The sequence below is a fragment of the Microcebus murinus genome, chromosome 32 (genome assembly GCF_040939455.1).
Source record: "Microcebus murinus isolate Inina chromosome 32, M.murinus_Inina_mat1.0, whole genome shotgun sequence".
Classification (NCBI taxonomy): Eukaryota; Metazoa; Chordata; class Mammalia; order Primates; family Cheirogaleidae; genus Microcebus; species Microcebus murinus.
Window position 1 is genome coordinate 3,526,827 of NC_134135.1, and position 23,499 is coordinate 3,550,325.

General features: G+C 42.1%; 1 protein-coding gene across 5 annotated transcripts in view; it reads left to right on the forward strand.

Moving 5' to 3' along the window:
- The first annotated feature begins 17,449 nt into the window (after nucleotides 1-17,449).
- Nucleotides 17,450-23,499, forward strand: part of LOC142865734 (uncharacterized) — a 31,528-nt gene continuing 25,478 nt past the window's right edge. For 2 of the 5 annotated variants that reach the window (XM_075998934.1, XM_075998938.1), the window contains exons 1-2: nucleotides 17,482-17,638; nucleotides 18,912-19,002. The gene's annotated coding sequence lies outside the window, so the exon portion shown is untranslated. Of the gene's footprint in view, nucleotides 17,639-18,911; nucleotides 19,003-23,499 lie in introns of all 5 variants that reach the window. The other 3 variants (XM_075998935.1, XM_075998937.1, XM_075998936.1) reach the window with 3 other exon arrangements.

Sequence of the window (23,499 nt, forward strand, 5' to 3'; positions counted from 1 at the left end):
AGTGTAATTTATTAAGGAATTCATGAGAGTATATACCTTTTGAGAGCTACTTTTCAGCTCGATAATAAAACAGAGTGAAGATTTGTGAAGGACACAGGAAGAAAGCAAATGAAAGAAAGGTGAGGTATATCCTGAATGGACCATATAAAGAGAGAGGTAAGTGAAGGGAACAGATAGAGATAGATGCCAGGAAAAGAAAGAGGAAATGAAAGAGGAGGTAAGAACCTGAAGGAGAACCAGAGAGAATGAAAGTTGATGTCATGGGCTTTAAAGAGGGAGCAACAGAGTGAGAGAAATAAGGACATAATGGAATCAGGGCGAAAAATGAGGGAGAAAATTACTCAGAGAAAGATACAAATAAGAAAAAAAGAGGAAAAATGAGGTGAAAAATATGAGTGAGAATGTATAGAGTAACAAGGAAGATGGGGTGTGTGTATAAAAGAGAGAGAGAGATTACTAAGGAACACAGAGGAGAAGTAGGGAGAAGGGGAGACAGTGGGAAGGAAAAATCAAAATTATGGAGAGTAAGATGGGGTTAAAATGGCAAAGAAATCAGACAGAAGGACAAAAAAAGACAGTAAATGGAGATGGAGTTAGAGAGGTAGGAGAATTTAAAGACAGGTTGAAACAGAGAAAATTTATAAGTTAACAGCGTCTTAAAGGGAAGTTGAGTTATTGATTATATTCTCACAAGTGAACATATAGTATAGAGATTCCCCTAAAACTGAAAATTCCTTGCGTCCTAAGCATTTTTATTTAGGTATATTTATAGTGACTTAGTTAATTTTTTTTTTTTCATTTCAGCATGTTATGGGGGTAGAAATGTTTAGGTTTCCTATATTGCCTTCCACCCCCTCGCCACCCCCATTCAGAGCTTCAAATGTGTCCATCCCCAAGATGGTGCGCATCACACTCATTATGTACGTATATACCCATCCCCTCCTCCCCCCTCCCATTTGCCCGACACCCAATAAATGTTATTCCTATGTGTCCACTTAGGTGTTGATCAGTGAAACCAATTTGCTGGTGAGTACTTGTGGTGCTTATTTTTCCATTCTTGGGATACTTCACTTAGTAGAATGGGTTCCGGCTCTAGTCAGGAAAATACTAGAGGTGCTATAACACCCTTGTTTCTTAGAGCTGAATAGTACTCCATGGTATACATATACCTCATTTCATTAATCCACTGATGTGTTAATGGGCACTTGGGTTGTTTCCGCATCTTTGCAATTGTAAATTGTGATACTATAAACATTCGAGTGCAAATGTCTTTTGTATAGCATGTCTTTTGTTCTTTTGGGTAGATGCCCAGTAATGGGATTGCTGGATCAAATGGTAGATCTACTTGTACCTCTTCAAGGTATCTCCATATGGCTTTCCACAGACGTTGCACTAGTTTGCCGTCCCACCAGCAGTGTAGGAGTGTTCCTCTCTCTCCACATCCACACCAACATTTATTGTTTTGGGACTTTTTGATAAAGGCCATTCTTACTGGAGATCAGTGATATCTCATTGTGGTTTTGATTTGCATTTCCCTGATGATTAGAGATGTTGAGCATTTTTTCATAGGTTTCTTGGCCATTATTCTGTTTTCTTTTGAAAAGCTTCTGTTCATGTCCTTTGCCCACTTTTTGATAGGGTTGTTTGATTTTTTCTTGCTGATTTCCCTGAGTTCTAAATAGAGTCTAGTTATCAGCCCTTTATCAGATGTGTAGTTTGGGAAATTTTTCTCCCTTTCTGTAGGTTGTCTGTTTGCTCTCGTGACAGTTTCTTTGTCTGTGCAGAAGCTTTTTAATTTGATTGAGTCTTATTTATTTATTTTTGTTAGTATGCTTGCCTTTAGCTCTTCTTCATAAATTCTTTGCCTAAGCCAATGTCTAGAAGAGAATTTCCAATATTTTTCTCTAGAATTCTAATAGTTCCACACTTTAGACCTAAGCCTGTTACCCAGCATGAGTTGATTTTTGTGAAAGGTGAAAGGTGTGGATCCTGTTTCAGTCTTCTACATGTGGTTATTTGGTTTTGCCAACACCATTTATTGAATACGGATTCTTTCCTCCAGTTTTAAAATATTTTTGGATTGATCTTTTGAGTTATTATTTGGCTTTGAGGTTTTTTATTTTTGGTCTTGGATTATTTAAATATGAATTATTTAAATTCTCAATATTTGAGAATTTTCTTTTTATCTTTTATTTAAACTTATTGATTTGTGGAGTTATTCCACTTCATTCAGAAAATACACCATTGTAGATTGAAAATGCGCTTGCAAAATTCATCTGTTGATGGCCTAACGCAAATACTTCATAATGTGACCTTATGTGGAAATAAGGTCCTTACAGATGGACTCAATGAAGATAGTATCAGAATGAAATAGGGCAGGCACCTATCACAAGATGCCTGGTGATCTTATGAAAAATGGAGAAATCTGGAGACAGGGACATGAACAGAGGAAAAAAGAAATGAGGAGAAAACAGCCTTCTAACCCAGACATATAGTAAAACAAATTCCATATGGATTAAATACACACACACCTAAAATATAAAAGTTTAGAAAAAATAAATATTGATTTCTTCGCTACATAATATGAAATTATAAGTCAAAAGGATAAAACAAACCTAAATACTCTTCCTAAATAAAGGTGTATCTATTTATAATTTGGAAGATTCTGGGATCCATCCATAAAATGCAAATACAAAAACATGTAAAAGCAATATAACAATATGTAAAACAAATGACGATATCTATATGAGATTTAAAGTACTACAGTAAAATAAGACAAATTGAAAACATAAAACAGGAAAGAGTTGCCAAATTGAATGAGACAACACTTGAATGAAAAATGAATTTAAATAATAAGCATTTAATTGGCCTGATTTTGTCTACATATAAGAGACATAAAAATGAAACAAAAATGATGTGGTGATTTCACATATCAAATTGAAAAATGTAAGTATTTTTTAACACAGAGATGCTGTTAAAGGATTTTCTTATAAATCCTGCATGGACTGGGCATAGGAGTTCTAGAGCTACCTCCCTTTTAGAACTAAATGGGGAGGATATGAACTCATAAAAGTCTGGCTGCATCCTATAGTACACACACACATATGAATGATTATACCTGATGTTTGTTCTCATTATAAAGAATACCATGAAGGCCGGGCGCTGTGGCTCACGCCTGTAATCCTAGCTCTTGGGAGGCCGAGGCGGGCGGATTGCTCAAGGTCAGGAGTTCAAAACCAGCCTGAGCAAGAGCGAGACCCCGTCTCTACTATAAATAGAAAGAAATTAATTGGCCAACTGATATATATATATAAAAAAATTAGCCGGGCATGGTGGCGCATGCCTGTAGTCCCAGCTACTCGGGAGGCTGAGGCAGAAGGATCACTGGAGCCCAGGAGTTTGAGGTTGCTGTGAGCTAGGCTGACGCCACGGCACTCACTCTAGCCTGGACAACGAAGCGAGACTCTGTCTCAAAAAAAAAAAATAAAATAAAAAAAAAAAAATAAAGAATACCATGATTGTTAGACACTCAAACCACATCAAAGGTCTAGCAGAAATTTAATATTTGACTGTAATCTTCATCCTCAACAAAACCAAGAGTTCTTCATTGTGAGTATATTTTTCAAGCTTCCTTTTTATGATCACCCAGGTTCTGTCATTTATTATCAGTGTGTCTAAAACCGTCCCTCCTGGTCATCTGGATGAATCTGAGAAGTAGCAGGTCTTTGTTCTTGCTCCCAGATCTGCCCCCTTTGCTGTATAGGGACCAAGTGCCCCAGTTCAAAGTCAGTCTGATGCATTAATGTCTCCAGCTCTCTACCTCCCTGGGAGGGGTGGGCCTCCCTCCATCCTAGGAGGAGCTTTGAGCATCTCTGTGGGCCCTGGGGACCCAGCAGTGGGGCTGGAATGAGTCAGCCCTCAGTAAGGAAGACACAGGCCACCGTGGCACGCAGATTCCATCAGAGCCCCTCAGAGCTGGGTGAGCCCCAGAGCTACCAGGTCACTTACTGGTCCTGTACCTGGACTGCATCCTGACTTGGCCTCACAGGTAGCTTGCAGGAAGGATAAGAGGCTTTTCTGAAGTGGTGCAAGGTGGTAACCTGGTAGGGACAAGGACCTGTACTGCCTGAGGAGTCCATAGGGTGCCCTCTCAGATCTGCTTTGACAGGTATTGCTGTTCTCCTTGCTCTCATGGTAGTAGCCTGTGTTGGGGTCTTTTGTTTCTTTTTTTCCCTATTTAATTCAGTGCTCAAGCCTGGAGAGGTTCATATGGAGCAAGCATGTGGTTGAAAAACTCGCCAAAGCAATTCCCAAGGACCCCCATTGCCAAGATCTCACCATGGTCTTCTGGTGAACCCCAACTGTGTCTTCTCCTCCTTCCACCATCCCCAGTGTCTGTGAGGAGGAGAGACCACACCCAGCCTTGTGCCCAAATGCTCCCTGGATCATGGGTTTTCCAAACCCACTAATCCACTGTGCAACCCCTTTCCTAGGCACTGCCCACACTTGACGAGTTATCTTCTTGCCTGCCTGTTCCTCTTGGGATAAAAAAGGAAAAAAAAGAAAGCAAGATCATAGCTGTTTTATCTACCATCTAGCTAATTTTCCTCTTCCTGGAGTTCTCCTTATTTCTGTTGCGCTCTGATTTCTAAATAAAGTAAGGGTTTGAGTTACTGTAAAGCTCTCAGCTCCCTGCTCTAGGGAGACTGAGTTACCCTATCTTCTGTCCCTCTTCAACACAGAATAGCAAAATATCACTTAATATAGCAATCTAGCTATTCCTGGCTTTAAGGATAATTCCCTTGGAATTTGGCTCTTTATTTGACTTGGGCTCTGAACCTGAAGAAAAAGAGGAAATTTAGGTCGCTGGCTCACCCCCTAAAACACACAGAACCTCTATGACCCATATTTGTGGCTCATTTCCTCAAGCTAGACTGCTCAACAGGTGACCAGTATGAGAAGGAGGGATATGGCTCCAGAGAATCATGTTTGCTAAAGACTCCTCTGGACTAGAAGCCATTGGCCATAACCTTCCCCAAAATAAAGACTAAACAAATACACATAATTTGGTATCACTAATTTCACCATTCCTTTCAGCTTCCATAAAACACCCCAATTCCCTCTCATGCTTTTGGGTCTGGCTTACACTGGACCGGAAAGGAAGTGTTTTGCTTTTTCTTTCAAATGGTTTCTCATTCACATTGGAACCCACTTCTTTAGAGGAGCTAGGTAAGGAGGGCTGGTCAGCTGGGCCTCGGGTGGTGGACCAGAGGGGTTCTGGGTCGTCAGTCTCATCTTTAATGCAATGGGAGGCCCTTTCTCTTACTAGTCCTGAGTCAGAATGCAGGTTGGCCTAATGGATCTGCTTTTTATAAGCCCCTGAACAGGTGTGGCTCTCGCCTATTCCCTGGAAAGATTCCTGTCTCCTGCCACTCATCACAGTATTGTGGGTTTAGATAAGCAATATTTATAGTTGTAGTGGTCCTGGAGACACAGACACAGGTAAAGCAAGACTTCTACAGGGTCCTGTTACAGTGTCAAAACAGCCTCTCAAGGCTATTCAAGCCTGTTCTAGAAGGAATACTAAGGATATGGCCAAGTGGACCATTTACTAAAGAGATTGATATGGATAAGAGTAGCCAGGTTCTAACAATCAAGATGATGGGAGAATGAACCTGAAGGCATGTCAGAGATCTTTGAGTCAAACTAGGACCCAGAGGGAAATATTTCCAGGGGAGTGCCCTTGCGAGCTCAGCATTTGCTGCCCTGCACCACCTTGGGACTCTGCCCCACCATTCTGGTGCAGTATTCCTAAGTTGCAGAAGCTATGGCTGAAGAAGGCCCAGGTGTGACATTAGGAGGTTAAAGACTTCACTCAAATCTGGGCAACATAGTGAGACCTTGTCTCTACAAAAATGCAAACACTGGCCTGTAGTCCTAGCTAATTGGGAGGCTGAGGTAGGATCACTTGAGCCCAAGAGTCGGAGGCGACAGTGAGCTCTGATCATGCTGCTGCACTTCAGCCTTGGCAACAGGGTGACACTCTGTCTCATACAAAAGAGATTCACCTAGTCACATCCCTGTGACTGAGTCAGAATTTGAATTCATGTCTGGCTGCAAAGACCAATCTCAACTGTGATACCACAGTAATAGTGCTGGTAATATATGTCCTTCAACTACTCAACATCTATACTTATTTGGTTAGTATCTGTTGCCATTTTTATATGGGTTATCTTTATACATTATTGTGATTCTTCTAACTTTCTATTGTGTTTATACTATAATTTATTATATTATTTTTTTTTAGACAGGGTCTCACTCTGTGACCCAGGCTGAAGTGCAGTGGCCTGATAATAGCTCACTGCCACCTGGAATTCCTTGGCTCAAGTGAACCTTTCACCTCAGCCTCCTAAGTCGCTGGGACTACAGGTGCACATCACCTTGCCTGGCCCTGGTACTTTTATTTTATAGATCGGTAGTTCCTATGAATTATGCTTAAACTAGTTGGAGAAACACTGATTACCACATAGTCTTGTAAGAAAGGGGGGATGGAGCAAGAGGTTGGGCAAGAAACACCCCCAGACAGAGTGTCTCTGCAGAAAAGGCAGGTTCTAGGAGAAATTAGAAGAAAAAAGCAAGAAGATGAGCATACATCAGAAGAGGGTCAGAAGGAGAGGTACCTGAGACCATGGGAGACTCCACGGGAGGAGGTTGCCAAGGGGAACTGGAAGCAGAGACCCCCCAGTAAGCTTGGAGACCAGGGGCAAGGATAGGTGGAGCGGTTAACTTCTCCCTCCCTTGCATCTTGCACTGCTGGTGGGCTCCCCAACAGTCAGAGAGACCTGTGGACACCATCCCAGAGACAGCCACCCACTGAGCTGTAAGCCTATAGTGGATGCAGCCCCACGCTCCCAACTCCCTGGGGCACTTCCGTGTGCAGATACCCGAGCTGTGCAACAGGTGCCATATTGTTACATTCTCCCTTCCCCCTTCCCTATCTGCAGCTGCTGAGAGAGACAATATAGCCACCAGCTGGAGGCACCTCCAGGCAACAGGACCTTCCCTTTTGGGGCCCTTCAGCTGACAGATGGGTACTCAGACTGTGAGCTCCCTACCTGCCAGCCCTCCCAGGTGCTGCCGGTGTGGTGATTCTAGAAAAATAGGGAAGACCCTGAGGCTGAGAGACATCGACCCAGCTTGGGCTCCACATGGATGAATTAGGACTAGCACTCCTCTCCCTGGTGGGGTCAGGGATTGAATTCTGGGACCCAGAGGTCAGACCTGCAGACAGGATCCCGTGCACCCAGGTCTCCCATTGCGAGGGGCACAGAAGGAATATTTGTGAATAGCCTACTGAGGTGTGTGTGCCTACAGGGGCAGATCAGCATCCTTGAGGGCAACCCTCCTTCCAAAGGGGGGCCGTGCACCCAGCCCAGGCTGCAATCCTGCACAGGGAACCTCCTGGCCGGCATCACAGCAAGGGGAGGCCCAGTGGTGTGAGGTCTGGCCTGCTGGCAGAGGCCCAGGTGTAGCCGCAGAGTTGAGGAGGGTGGAAAGAAGCCAGGCCCACTCCAGACTGTGGGTCTCAGATGGCCTGATCCCCACACACAGACTTTCTGACTGAGCAGGGCCACTCCAGCCCATCCCTGATAGCTTATCCCAAAAGCAGAGAACAGAACTTTGACCCCAGCTAACAGCATTGGTGGTGTCTGAGGACAGGCTTACAAAACCCAGCTCCACCCAGATTTACTCCCAGACCAGCCCTCACTGGGAGGGAGAAAAGGATACACCTGGAAGTCCCAGGGCCCCACCACCACCTGAGGCACTAGAGTGCCTCTTCAGGGGAATAAGAACTGGATACAAGACCCAAAAGCAACAGTGTAGCTTGTTCCTCTGAGCAAGCACTACCTACTGACAGGGAGGACATTCTGCACACCCTTTTCATGGCACCTACTGACTCATCACACAGGGTGTGGTAGAATCTCACCCACAAATACCACCTACCAGCTTAGAGACTAAACAGGACATGTCAATACCCAAACAAAAACCTAAAGTCAAGAAGCAACAACTGAGCCCTAAAGTCAAGAAGCAACAACTTAGCCAGATGGGAAGAAATCAGCAAAGGAACTCCGGAAATATGAAGAACCAAGTAGAAACCACACCCCCAAAGAGGAGCACCAGCCCCTTAGAAATGGACACCAACCAAAATCAGGCAACCAAAAGACAGAAGAGGAATTTCAAATGTGGATCATAAGAAAATTCAACAACCTGCAAGAAGAACTGGATAACCAACACAAAGAAAACTCAAAAGGACTACAGGACCTGGAACAAAAATTCACTAAAGAAATTGAAACAATGAAGAAAAGTTTAACCAAACTCCTAGAAATGAAGAATCAATTTGGGGAACTACAAAACACAGTGCAAAGCTTCAAGAATAAGGTAGATCTATCAGAAGAAAGAATCTCAGAGATTACAGATCACATCTTCAAATTAAATAAATCAGTCATAGAGATACAGCAGAGAAACAAGAGAAAAGAGCAAAGCCTACAAGAGATGTGAGATTATGTGAAGAAACCTAATGTGAGGGTCATAGCATTATCTCAAGGGGATGAAGAAAACACTCAAGGGTTGGACAAGCTATTTGAAGATATAATAGAGGAATATTTCCCAGGCCTTGCTAAAAATCTCAATATACAAGTAAGAAGCTCAAAGGACCCCTGGGAGATTCAATGGAAACAGGAAGAGGTCAAGACATGCAGTCATCAGACTGACCAAAGTATCAACTAAAGAGGCCCTTCTAAGAGCTGTAAGACGAAAGCAGCAAGTAACATATGAAGGAAAGCCAATCTGAATAACACCCGACTTCTGTACTGAAACTTTACAAGCAAGGAGAGACTGGGGCCTCATTCTCACTTTTCTGAAACAGAACAATGCCCAGCCTAGTATATTATTCCTTGCGAAACTAAGTTTTGTATATAAAGGAGAAATCAAGACATTCTAAGAAAAGAAAAGACTGAGGGAATCCACCAAGACAAGACCAGCCCTTCAAGAAGTACTCAAAACACTGTTACCCATGGATCAGCACAATAAACACTGACAAATGTCAATCTACTCAAAGCTAAAGATCAAAGCCCAGATACCACAATGGCTAAAGAGAGAAAACAAAGCAACAAAGTTCAACACATCAGAATGAACAGAAAACTGCCCATCCTATCAGTTATCCCAATAAATGTGAATGGCTTGAACTCCCCACTCAAGAGACATAGGCTGGACAAATGGATAAAAAAAAAAACAAGCCAAGTATCTTCTGCCTTCAGGGAACACATCTAACCTGCAAGGTTGTAGTTAGACTACAGGTAAAGGGGTGTAAAACAATATTTCAAGCAAACGGAAGCCAAAAGAAAGCTGGTGTGGCAGTGCTGATTACAGATAACTTAGTTTTTAAGTCAACAAAAGTAATAAAAGACAAAGAAGGTCACTATATAAATAGTGAAGGGTACAGTTCAACAAGAAGACATAACAATTCTAAATATATATGCACCCAACCTTGGTGCACCCTGATTCATAAAGCAAACTCTACTTGATCTAAACATATGGATAAACAACTACACCATAATAGTCGGAGACTTTAACATCCCACGAAAGCCCAGAACATATCCTTCAAACAGAAAATCAACAAAGAAATAAAGGACTTAAACAGAACCCTAGAACAAATGGGCATGACTGATATTTACAGGACATTCTACCCCCAAACCACTGAGTATACATTCTTCTCATCAGCTCATGGGTCATTTGCTAAGATTGACCATCTCCTAGGACACAAAGCACATCTCCAAGAATTTAGAAAAATAGAAATTATACCATGTGTCTTTTCAGGCCACAAAGGAATAAATGTAGAAATCAATCCTAACAGGAGTTCTCATTTCTACACAAAATCATGGAAACTAAACAACCTTCTGCTGAATGATCACTTCATAAATGAGGAAATCAAGATGGAAATCAAAAGATTCTTTGAACTAAATGACAAAGCTGACACAAGTTACCAAAACCTGTGGGACACAGCTAAAGCAGTCCTGACAGGAAAGTTTATTTCCATAAATGCCTATATCCAAAAGTTGAAAAGATCACAAATAGACAACCTAATGAATTGTCTCAAAGAGCTGGAAAAAGAAGAACACACCAACCCCAAACCCAGCAAGAGAAGTGAAATTATTAAGATCAAATCAGAACTGAACAAAATTGACAACAGTGAAATTATACAGAAGATTAATAAAACAAAAAGTTGATTCTTTGAAAAAATTAACAAAATTGACACACCTTTGGGTAGACTAATGAAAAGTAGAAAATAAAAATCTCTAATAAGCTCCATCAGTTACAATAAAGGAGAAATTACAACTGATGCCACAGAGATACAAAATATAATTTATGAATACTACAAAAACCTCTCTGCGCACAAACAGGAAAATGTGGAGGAAATGGATAATTTCTTAGAAACACACAACCTCCCTAGGCTCAACCAGGAAGAAATAGAATTCCTAAACAGACCAATATCAAGTATTGAAATTGAAACAGCAATAAAAATCCTTCCTAAAAAGAAAAGTCCTGGACCAGATGGTTTCACACCTCAATTTTTCCACACCTACAAAGAAGAACTGGTGCCTATCCTACAGAAATCATTCCAGAACATTGAGAAGAATCGAAACCTCCCCAACACATTTTATGAAGTGAACATAACCCTGCTACCAAAACCAGGAAAGGATGCAACAAAGAAAGAAAACTACAGACCAATATCCCTTATGAATATAGATGCAAAAACTCTCAACAAAATTCTAGCCAATCAAATCCAGGTGCTTGTCAAGAAAATAATCCATCACAACCAAGTGGGCTTCATCCCAGGGATGCAGGGATGGTTCAACATATGCAAATCTGTAAATGTAATTCACCATATTAACAGAAGTAAAAATAAAGACCATATGATCCTCTCAATAGACGCAGAAAAAGCATTTGACAAAATTCAACACCTTTATATGATAAGAATGCTCAACAAAATAGGCACAGATGGGGCTTATCTAAAAATGATACAAGCCATATATGACAAACCCACAGCCATTATCATACTGAATGGGGAACAATTGAAAGCTTTCCCTCTCAGAGCTAGAACTAGACAAGGTTGCCCACTATCTCCACTTCTATTCAACGTAGTGCTGGAAGTCCTTGCTACAGCAATCAGACAAGAGAGTGGAATTAAGGGCGTCCAAATGGGAGCAGAAGAGATCAAATTCTCACTTTTTGCTGATGACATGATAGTATACCTAGAAAACCCCAAGGATTCAACCAAGAGACTCCTTAAATTGGTAAATGAATTTGGTAAAGTCTCAGGATACAAAATCAATACACAGAAATTAGAAGTGTTCATATATGCCAACAACAGTACAAGTGAGAACTAAATCAAAGACTCAATTCCCTTCACAATAGCAGCAAAGAAAATAAAGTAGCTAGGAACATATTTAACTAAGGAGGTAAAAGACCTCTACAGGGAGAACTATGAAACACTAAAGAAAGAAATAGCAGGCCGGCCGCGGTGGATCACGCCTGTAATCCTACCATTCTGGGAGGCTGAGGCGGGCGGATTGCTCCAGGTCAGGAGTTCAAAACCAGCCTGAGCAACAGCGAGACCCCGTCCCTACTATAAATAGAAAGAAATTAATTGGCCAACTAATATATATAGAAAAAATTAGCCAGGCATGGTGGCACATGCCTGTAATCCCAGCTCCTCGGGAGGCTGAGGCAGTAGGATTGCTTGAGCCCAGGAGATTGAGGTTGCTGTGAGTGAGGCTGACGCCACAGCACTCACTGTAGCCTGGGGGCAACAAAGCGAGACTGTGTCTCAAAAAGAAAGAAAGAAAGAAAGAAAGAAAGAAAGAAAGAAGGAAGGAAGGAAGGAAGGAAGGAAGGAAGGAAGGAAGGAAGGAAGGAAGGAAGGAAGGAAGGAAGGAAGGAGAAAGAAAGAAAGAAAGAAAGAAAGAAAGAAAGAAAGAAAGAAAGAAAGAAAGAAAGAAAGAAAGAAAGAAAAAAGAAAGATATAGTAGAGGATATAAACAGGTGGAAGAATATACCATGCTCATGGGTTGGCAGAATCAACATTGTTAAATGTCTATACTACCCAAAGTTAGCTACAGAGTCAGTACAATCCTTATTAAAATACCATCATCATTTTCAAAGATACAGGAAAAATAATTTTACGCTTCATATGGAACAAGAACAGACCCCGTATAGCAAAATCAATCCTAGGCAATAACAACAAAATAGGAGGTATCAATCTACCAGATTTCAAACTATACTACAAGGCTATACTAATTAAAACAGCTTGTGACTGGCACAAGAACAGGTACATTGACCAGTGGAACAGAACAGAGAACCCAAATATAAAACCATCCTCATATACCCAACTTATCCTTGACAAAGCAGAAGGAAACATACACTGGGGAAAAGAATCCTTATTCAATAAATGGTGCTGGGAAAACTGGTTAGCCACCTGCATAAGACTGAAACAGGACCCACACGTTTCACCTCTCACAAAAATGAACTCACGCTGGGTAACAGACTTGAACCTTAGGTGTGAAACTATTAGAATCCTAGAGGAAAATGTTGGAAATACTCTTGTAGACATTGGCACAGAATTTATGGAGAAGATCCCAAGGGCAATCACAAAAGCAACAAAAATAAACAAATGGGACCTTATCAAATTAAAAAGCTTCTACACAGCCAAAGAAACTGTCAAGAGAGCAAAGAGACAACTCACAGAATGGAAGAAAATTTTCACAAGCTACACATCAGATATAATGCTGATAACTAGAATCTATTTAGAACTCAGGAAAATCAGCAAGAGAAAATCAAACAACCCTGTCAAAAAGTGGGCAAAGGACATGAACAGAAATTTTTCTAAACAACACAGAATAAAGGCTAACAAACATATGAATAAATGCTCAACATCTGTAATCATCAGGGAAATGCAAATCAAAACTGCAATGAGATATCACTTATCTCCAGTAATAATGGCCTTTATCAAAAAGTCCACAAGCAATAAATGTTGGAGTGAATGTAGAGGGATATGAACACTCCTACACTGCTGCTGGGACTGCAAACTGGTTCAGCCTGTGTGGAAAACAATATGGAGATACCTTAAGGCGATACAAGTAGATCTATCATTTGATCCAGCAATCCCATTACTGGGCATCTACCCAAAAGATCAAATGGCACTCTACAAATGGGACACCTGCACTCAAATGTTTATAACAGCACAGTTCACAATCGCAAAGGTGTGGAATTAACCCAGGTGCCCATCAACACGTGAGTGGATTAATAAAATATGGTATATGTATACCATGGAGTACTATTTAGCTTTAAGAAAAAATGGTGATATAGCATCTCTTGTATATTCCTGGATAGAGCTGAAACCCATTCTACTAAGTGAAGTATCTCAAGAATGGAAAAACAAGCACCACATGTACTCACCAGCTAATTGGTATGAACGTATTAGCACTTAAGTGGACATATAGGAATAATATGTATCAGGTGTTGGGCGGGTGGGGGGGGGAATGGGCAATATAGGTAACCTAACATTTTACCCCCATAATATACTAAAATAAAAAAAATCCACTCTTTTAGCCTGGGTGCAGTGGCTCACTCCTGTAATCTAGCACCCTGTAATCCTCCTTGCTGAGGCAGGAGGTCATTTGAGCTTAGGAGTTCAAGACCAGCCTGAGGAAGAGCGAGACCCCGTCCTTACTAAAAAATAGAAAAGTTAGCCAGGCGTCATGGGGCAGGTCTGTAGTCACAGCTACTTAGGAGGCTGAGGCAGGAGGATCACTTGAACCCAGGAGTTTGAGGTTACAGTGAGCTATGATGCCACCACTGCAGTCTATCCAGGATGACAGGGAGACTCTGTCTCAAATAAATAAATATATTAAAATAAAATTCACTTTTAGCAAATTTGAAAAAAAATCCTGTAAAAAAGACCATCCAATCTTTCAAGAGAGGTATCCAGTCTGTGACCTATTTGTGATTCTTAAATAGCAGCTCATTGAACTTTAATGAACAATTTACCAATAGTGTCAATGAGAGTGTATACTTCCTGAGATAAGAATATTTTGAAAACCTGTGTTCCCTTTGTCAATTCTCAGAAACAATTACAGGTTCCTAATATACTTCACCAAACACATCATGGAGTATTTGGTGGGAGTTCTTCCTTTTCCATCCACTCCAAAGGCAGCCAGGGCTTCACATGGAGAAAGCAAAGGATGTTGGGACTAAGGGTGCACATCACCATGCCTAGCTAATTTTTTTATATTTGAAGAGACCAAGTCTTGCTCTTGCTCAGGCTGGTCTCGAACTCCTGAACTCAAGCAATCCTCCTGCCTCAGCCTCCCAGAATTCTAGGATTAAAGGCATGATCCACATCTGCCCCATAGCACTTTATTAAGTCTTATGATAGCACCATTATTTACATAGGAAAAAGCTAGATGAAGGCTCTCCAAATTCCCACCCTTTGACTTATTAAGGATTCCCTAATTGTTTGTCCCCACTGATCAATAAGAAAAATTCTGGGGTTTTTGTTGTTTGTTTATTTTTTGAGCCAGGGTCTTGTCCTGTCACCCTGGCTAGATTGCAGTGCCATCATCATAGCTCACTGCAACCTCCAACTCCTGGGCTCAAGCAATCTGCCTGCCTCAGCCTCCAGAGTAGCTAGGACTAGAGGCTCACACTACCATGCTAGCTAATATATATATATATATATATATATATATATATATATATATATATATTTTTTTTTTTTTTTTTTTTTTTTTTTTTTAGAGGCCAGGTCAGGCTGATCTCAAACTGTTGGCATCAAGGAATCCTTCCAGCTTTGGCTTCCAAAGTGCTGAGATTATAGGCGTGAGCCACCACACCTGGCCAATGCTGCTTAATTTAACGAAACCTTAATTAAGTTTCACTCCTCCCAGACCCCCAAACTTTGGACCGTCCTAGGTCATTGGAAATGAGAACAAGCTCTCCTCCTGGACAACCCCTCCCCCAAATAGGCTGATCTTAGGCTAAAATATTCCCAGAGTATCTGTAGGTCCCAGGGGCTCATCCATTGCCCTGAACCTGGTACTTTCTAGACTTGTTTACTCTTTCATATAAAAGAGAAGCTCTTTTTTTTTTTTTGTGACTCTAACACATTTGCAGAACCTGTAGTTGACACATTCTCCCTATTGCAATAATCATTTTCAATAAAATCTCTCCTATGTCTAAACTTATTTTTTGACAATAAGAAATATTTTTATTGTTTCATCTGTGTTAGGATATGTACATTCTGTCTTTTGTCCCGTCTAGAACTCATAAAAAACTTCAAATTTAAAAAGGAAAATATAACAAAAACTGCTCATTTTCTTTTTTATGGTATAGGCTATAATATATACTCAATAGGTGAAATTAGTTTCTAGTTGGAAAAAAAGTTTTAAATCCTTAGTAATTTATGTCTTATAATGCTAATACAGAGACCACATGTGAACATTTTTCTGTGGCTGAGAAAATATTCCTTTTTTATTTCTCATGAATAAGAATGTCCATGTTGCTTCCTTGAAATGTTTAGAAGCAGCAAAACTTCCCATATGCAAAATAGATTCAAGACTTTCAGGTATACTCAGCCTTCTTGTCTACTATTTTGAGTTTAACCAAAAGCTCCACAGTCAACTCATTTATTTGCTTGGGAACAGGGAAGCCTAGGTTAAAAGTTCCTTCCTGGCAACATAGTTATTATTATTATTATTATTGCATAATACAGAATCGTCTACCTTGTAAAGATCCAAATTCTAGTCTGGACAGTGCAACTTTTAATAACATGCAGATATATTTTCTTGTATTCATCTGTGTGCCATGCCAAGACATTCTGCTCATTTCACGCTGATAAAATGTTAAATATGCTAAGTTTCCATGTGTGCATGATCACATTTAAATTTATTACCATTTCTTCGTGAATGAAACTTTCCACAAACTGATGCTAGAAAAAAACATACTCTTAGTACATGTTAACTCACAGATACTGTCCGTAGAAATGAAGATATTTAAAATTTATAATGAAGTTATAATGAAGTTTTATAATGAAGTTTTCCTTCTTTCAGGGTTCTTATGAAGGAGAATAGCCTACCTGCCATAGAGTCTTAAAACTATTGCAAAATTATTTCTAGGGGAAAATAAACGCAAATGCCTTTGTTGTCCATACATAACAAAACAATCAGAAAGATAAAACTGTTGGGCTGTAGAAATGTATAGCCCGTGTGGGGGAGAGACGACTGTTTAAAAAAGACTCAGAGTCTAGAGACTTGATGTAATAGCATGAGGTGGATTTATTTTTTAGTGTGTGTAGGGGCAAGTGAGCTAGGGAAGCTGCCGCACTGGCCCTTTTTTTTTTTAGGATTTTTATAGGCAGAAACTACACGCAGGTGGCTAGGGATCACAGGGTGGGGGGAAGTTTTATGGGCTTTGACCTTGCATAAACATGTACCAGATGAGCTAATGTCGGGAACTTTTAATCTTGGTCAATAATTTCCAAGGACTAACGGCTGGGAAGTTACAGAGTGGCGCCAGCGAGGGGAGGGAGTAGGGTTGAGAAGCAGAGTTTACAGAAGCAAAATGGCAGGTTAGATTTTTCTCCACAAAACAAAGACCTAAAATACATTACCATTTTGAAATAAAAAGTAGGTTTTCAGAATGCACATAAAGTCAATTTTAAATTACAGTGTATTTGGAAATTACTGACATAACAATATTGTGATGTCCACAAAGTTTATCTCCAAAGTATTTCCGGTTAACCGCCCTTCAGTGGCATAACATAACAAGTGTACCAATTGTAAGGAACTAATTAATATCTACCTTAAAAAGTTATTGCTTTTTTAAAAGCAACAATTGGTGACCTAATTTATCACTGGATTTAGGTTTCCATGCCTTACACCTCAGGTGTTGTCCCTGTGAAAGTCTCTGGAACTGAGCACAGGGTTGATTCCTTCCACAGCAAATGGGGAATATAAACGGAAAGGATTTCCACTGTGTTCTGTTGGGCATCAGCATGAAATTGCACATTCTGTCCACCCAGAGATTTGCATTTCACATTCTAGATCGTATCCCCTTCCCACTCAATTCTGGGGTTTTTAATTAAATTGCTAACAAGAATTTGAATGGAAGAAACTTCCCTGGATGCAATCACAACCCACGTGGATCCCGCCAGAGCAATCCCAGTTCTCAGTCCCCTGAGCTGCTTCCGCCTGTGTTGGGTCCCCCAACCCATCCAAATCCTTGCAGAGACTGTCTGAGAGCTAGGCGGACGGAAGCTCAGGCCCCGCCCACACCCTCGCCGGCCCCGCCCACACCCCGCCCCGCCCACACCCTCGCCGGCCCCGCCCAGGCCTGGGTCTCCTGCGCGCGCAGCATTCTGTGGACCCGGAAGCGGATCGCGTGGAGGGAGTGTGGCGTGGCGGCGCGTGAGTTTCCTCTTATCTACGTTGTTTGAACCTCGGCTTCTCAGACTTCCGGGGCTTCCGTACAAGGGATCTGGGGTGTCGTACATTAAATCTTCACAGCATTCCCTTCTCCCCAAGTAAGTCAGGCGATTCTGCAGACCCCCCTAATCCCCCCCTTCCTCCTTGGGCCGGGCCCTTCTGCTCCCCAGGACTCTTAGCAGTCACCCCTTCCTGCGATTCCGCGTTAGGGGAGGTGACCATGGTCCCTTCTGGAGACAGCCAGTGTCGTTGGTCCCAAATGACGCCCACTGGGAAATGCCGCCCTTCTTGGAGTCGGACATCTCACCGCGTTCCCCTCCCTTTGACTGTGGGCACAGGGGATCAGGAGAGACAGACTGGGAGGAAACAGAAAAACTGAGAATGCGCAAAAAAGAATGGAAAATAGAGGATGGGTGAAGGATTTACAAAGAGACAGTAAGAGTGAAAGAAGGATCTGGGAAAGTAGCAGGGGTAGAAAAGCGACTGGAGAAATGCAGAGAAGGGCTTGATCTCGCGAGAGATGAATTTCAGCAAAATAAGGACAGGGGCAGCCAAGGGGCAGGCACCTCAGACAGAGAGTGGGGGGAGACAGCAGCACGGTGCTGGGACAGTAAGAGGGGCCACCTGGTGACCAGGAGAGCAGAGGGGGAACCAAGGAGGGAGGGAGTGTAGGGACCTGGGGGTGGCAGAGCCTGGGACTGAGGGATTGTGCAGGGAAGAGGCAGTTTACCAGGGAGAGCAGAGGGGGAGCAGAGACAGGGAAGAAAGAGACATAAGTACATGGAGAGTGGGGACAGTGGAAAGACTGGGGAAAAAGGAACAAGAGGTGAAGCAAGTTTCCAGAATGGAGCAGGACAGGCAGAAGAAAAGGAATAGAGAGAGGGAAGAAGGGAGGAAAGAGCAGAAGAGGAGAGGGGCTGAAACTCAGGGGGAAAACACAGGAAAAAGAGCTAGAGGAAGAAGGTGAGATTGAGAGATAGGGGACGAATGAGGGAGGGATGCACACAGTAATGAGAAAAGTGGGGGGACACTGGAACCAGATGAGTGTTAAGGTGATTGAATAGATGGTTAAGTTGTCAACTGTTCATTTCTCTATATATAATATAAATTTTTGTTTAAGTGGTTCAGAAGAGAATCAGAATTACCAAATTCCTCTTTATAAGGTTGGTGCATTTTATAATCATGGCAGCAGAAGTTAGCTTCCACCTGAAATGCATATTCAGCCAAAAGAAACTGACTTTACTCATTTAATTGTGGGTAATCTCTTCCCTTTTCCTGGGATGGGGTAGGGTATAGGAAGTGAAGTGGGTAAGAAGTGATGGAGTCCATTACCGCAGGGTGCCTTTTAAAAAATAAATTCTTTTTGTCCAGATAGGGGTCTTGCTGTGTTGCCCAGGCTGGACTTAACTCCTGGCCTCATGCAGTTCTCCCCTGTTAGCCTCTGAAAGTGCTGGGATTACAGGTATGGCCTACATGGTGCCTTTCAAAAGCAACATTGAAAATGGTTTTGTGCTCTTTTTGTAATGGCGTTCCTTTCTTTTCTAGGTCTTTTTCATTTCATTAATTGTTTTTTGAAACTTGACATGATTTTTCCTTTATTCAATTTGTATTTTTCTACATATAATTACTTCTGATATAGGGTTGGTAGTATCCTATAATAAGCATACATCATTGTTTTCAAATTACATATTTTCATATTATTTTCTTTGACCTCAGAATTCATCAGTTTTTTTTTTAAGAATTTCAAAATTGTTTCTCTTTAAAATAGATTCTGTCCAGTTTATTTATTTATTTTTTCCTTCTTTCCATGATCACATTACATATATATATATATATATATATATATATATATATATATATATATATATCATGCCCAGCCTGCATTTTTTTTTTTTAAAGACATAGGGTCTGGTTCTTTTACCCAGGCTGGAAAGTGACATTAACATAGCTCACTGCAGCCTCTAACTCCTGGGCTCCAATTATGTTGCTGTCTCCTAGACTCTAGAGTCTCTGAGATTATAGGTGTTAGCCACCACCCCTGGCTAGTCTTTATCATATATTAGAAACATTCTTTGGAACCCAATATGTAATTTTAGATTGTTTCAATGTGCACTTCTTAAAGATATCAATGACCCATTTTTCACCTTAGCATCAAAACCTAGTTGAAGTAGCTAGTCTGGTATTCAGTTTTCTTCCCTCTTGTCATCTGTTAAAAATAGTGAGCTGTGAGCTCCTAGATAGATATCGCCCTCAAGTCCCTCTGGTCCATCATGTTCTCTGCAAAGGTAAAAGCAGGGTTGGAATGACTTGGAAGTTTCTTCCAACAGAGCCCATGTGTTGAGGAAGAAAAAATTTGCTCAGACCTGACTGTTTTAAGCACACATAGGTGTGTGTTCACAGTTGTGTATTTTTTCAGTATATTACTGTGATCTTCTGGTGGAGAGTAATTAAATGTTTGGGATCAATGACATCAGAACAATGACAGAGAAGTTTCTTTGCTGAGACATGTGAAAGATGGTCTGGAATTTTCTAGAGGAGGTGTGATAGAGAGAAACCCATACATTGGCCCTTCCAGGCCACCATATCAGGATCCAGGTACATGTTCTGAATGGACCCAGACCTTCTCAGGATACCTTGGTGAAACTTCTCTGAGCCTCAGTGAGCCCACCTGCAACATGGAGATGAGGGACTATCCCAGAAAACCTCATTGTGGTTGACATTGACCCCTGAAGTGATTGGCCAAATAGAGTCTGTGTGTGGCTTTTCTTTTGGGAGGGAGCAGTCCCTAGTTTTTATTAGAACTTTAAGTGGGACCCAGTCCTTCAAAAACGAAAAAACAAATTAAAAACAAAGGCAATAGAATGGAAGAAACAGGAGCTTTGACTTAGAGACAGACACACCATCTTCAGAGATCTCTCTCAGCTTTAGAGTTATCATAGCTACATCTAAACGCAGGTCACGTCCATCTGTGGCACTGAACCCTCCACTGGCTTCCCATTTTCCTCAGGACAACGTCCAGGCTCCTCAAAGTGAAGGCTGTGCCAGAGGGAGGACCACTGTGCCTATATGTCATTCCCTTTCGTTCATTTACTCACTACATGTGGAGCCTGGCTTTTTTGCCTGCAACACAGATAAAAATGGTAAACCAACAGAATATACAGCTCTACTTTATTTTGTTTGTTTTTACACACACACACACACACACACACACACATACACACAGATAGATATAGAGATTTTTTTTTAAGCGATGGGGTCTTACTATATCATGCCCAGGCTGGGCTATTGAATTACTAATAGTCATCTGAGACAAATGCCCCAATGCAAAGGACTGAGGTAATCATTCCCCTGGGACTCCTGACTTCCTTGCTTCCTCCTGACATCAGCACCCCATCCAGCTCTGCCTACTCTGTTTCTGTCCCTGTGGCTGATCACAGCCTGGAGAAAACATTCACCCAGATTGACCTATCTCACTGCGCTTTCCTGCTCACCTGTGCTTGCATTTCCTTATAGTGTTTCCCTGAAAATAAGACCTACCCATAAAATAAGCCCTAGCAGGATTTCTAAGCATGTGCGCAATAGAAGCCCCACCCCGAAAATAAGCCCTAGTGATGGGCGTGGCTACGCAGCATGTCTGCACAACCCAAGCATTTTGTCGCGGAGCAGGAAAGATACACAGCCCTTCTCATCTGCCCCATTGTAACAGCTACTATCCCAGAGGTGACCGGAAAGTGTGTACAGCCCCACCAGCAAGGTCGGCTCCCCCTGTCAGGTCCCGGCCATCCTGTGCAGGCTGCAAGCTGAGGCTTTGAGGGCACCAGTGTCCTCAGTGAAGTGAGGAATGGGACGCTCCGCTTTAGGTATTGTGTGTTCCCAGGGGGAAGAAGGAAAGCTGTGGCTGCCATTTTACTCAACACTGTGGGCCTCTCTCAGCCCCCACAGACACCAGGGAATGTGGGAAAAGCTTCAGCAAGCAGTGTCCTGCTGAGCCCAGAGAGATCATTTCTGCTCCACTGTGCAGATTGGACCCAGTGCTCGCTGGATCTCTGACAAATAAGCCAGCCCTGCTCATTTAATGAGAGCTCTATTGCTTGACATGAGAGATTGGGGCGAATGGTTCTAAAGGAAATAGAGTCGCAAGAAATTGAGGATGGAATTTGGGGTTTGGAGAGTTATGATGATGTTCCAGAAGAAGACAACTTAACTGTATTTGAATAAATGTAGATTGTTGCACCATAGTTTTAAAAAAATAACACATCCCCTGAAAATAAGCCCTAGGGTGTCTTTTTGAGGAAAAATAAATATAAGACCCTGTCTTATTTTTGGAGAAACACAGTATTTGTCTATTCCACACGTTTTCTCTTGATCCCCTCAGCACCCCAACTTTTCTTTTATCTTTTTTCTCTAAGACCTTTGTTTTTCCTCCTTTGAATCCCTGGAAGCAAGAAAAGAGATCTGGTACCGACCCGCCCCTGTCTCAGGGCCTGTGGTCTGTGCTCAGTAGTGACTGGGAATGGTCTGTCCCTGCTCCTCACTGTTGCTGGCCCTGCCATTGTGCCCTGCTTGCCAGCCACACTCACAGTCAGGATGGTGTGGCCTCCTTCCTCCCTGGCGTCATCAATATTTACTTTAAGGGAATTATTTTGATCTAAGTACCCAGATGGTCATAATGTGTATTAAGACACACGCACACGCACACACACACACAGTGAGGCTTTTTCCCCTCCATTCTTCCTTCTTGGAAACATAAATTTTCTATGAAATATGTATTTATCTTTAGTAAACACCCTTCTTCTAAGTTCCATTTAAAAGCTAAAAACGTGCTTATATTCTATCTTCATTCTTGCCTTCAGTTCCCTCGACTCCATCCAATCAAGCTTCCACATCCACTATTCCACTGATAGTCTCTTTTTCAGAGTCACCCGTGATCTCCCTATTTCTGAACCAGTATTTAATTTTCTGTCCTTTTTTCTTTTTCTCCTGTTAACATGTTACACAGCTGGTGTCTCTCTTTCTCTTTCTTTCTGTGTCTCTGTCTCTCTCTCTCTCTTTTTCCTTGGTGTAAGGATGTCCCACTAACCTTCAGAAGTCTATTTGATTTAATTTTCTTGTCACCTCCCTGATCAGGTTACACTTTCCTCTTCTGGTGTGTCCTGAACTCGCCGTTCTCTGAATGTGCGCGTGACCCACAGCCTAGTCCTTGAGCCTCTTCTCATCTCAGTCCACACGCACTGCCTTTCCTAGTCGTCTCTTCTCGTGGTTTAAGCCCCACTGACATGTCAGCATTTCCCTTGCACACCTCTGCCCCGAACTGCAGAATCCTGCGTCCAGCTGTGTCCTCCACTCTCTGCTGGGCTAACAGGCATCTCCCCTTCCAAAGGGACATTCTGAACTCCCCCAATCGTGTTCCCCTTTCGTCCCCCATCTCAGGTTAGAGTGACCCTGTACTTCCTGGGGCTTGTCTGAACTCATCAGCTTGTATTTTAAATATTTAGAATAATTACATGATTTGTATGTATTGTAGGATGTAATATAAAGAAAAAATCGCACATTCACTGGATATGGGTGAGGGTATCCGTAGCTTGCAAACTTCTCTTGAGGTGTGGGAGAGAAACGTGTGCAGACCTGGCCCTCCCTGCTCTGCTCCCCCAGGACCTGGCAGGCCTCATCTCCTGCTTGTGTCGTCCTCGCTCTGCTCCAGCCTCGCAGGCCTCTTCCCTTTTCCTGGGCACGAGGTGGCTCCTGCCTCAGGGCTTCCACGTGGGCAGTCTGTCTGCCTAGAACTCTCTGGCCTCCCTCCTGGAGGTGGAAACCTCCTTCCTTGCACACGTCATTGTCCTCGTATCCCCTTCTCAGTGGAGGCTTCTCCTACTTCCCCCAATTTAAGATTCCAGTCACACCCTCACCCCCCACACTGGTCCATATTGCCTGTTCTGTGTGTTTCTTTTTGTTCCTTTGC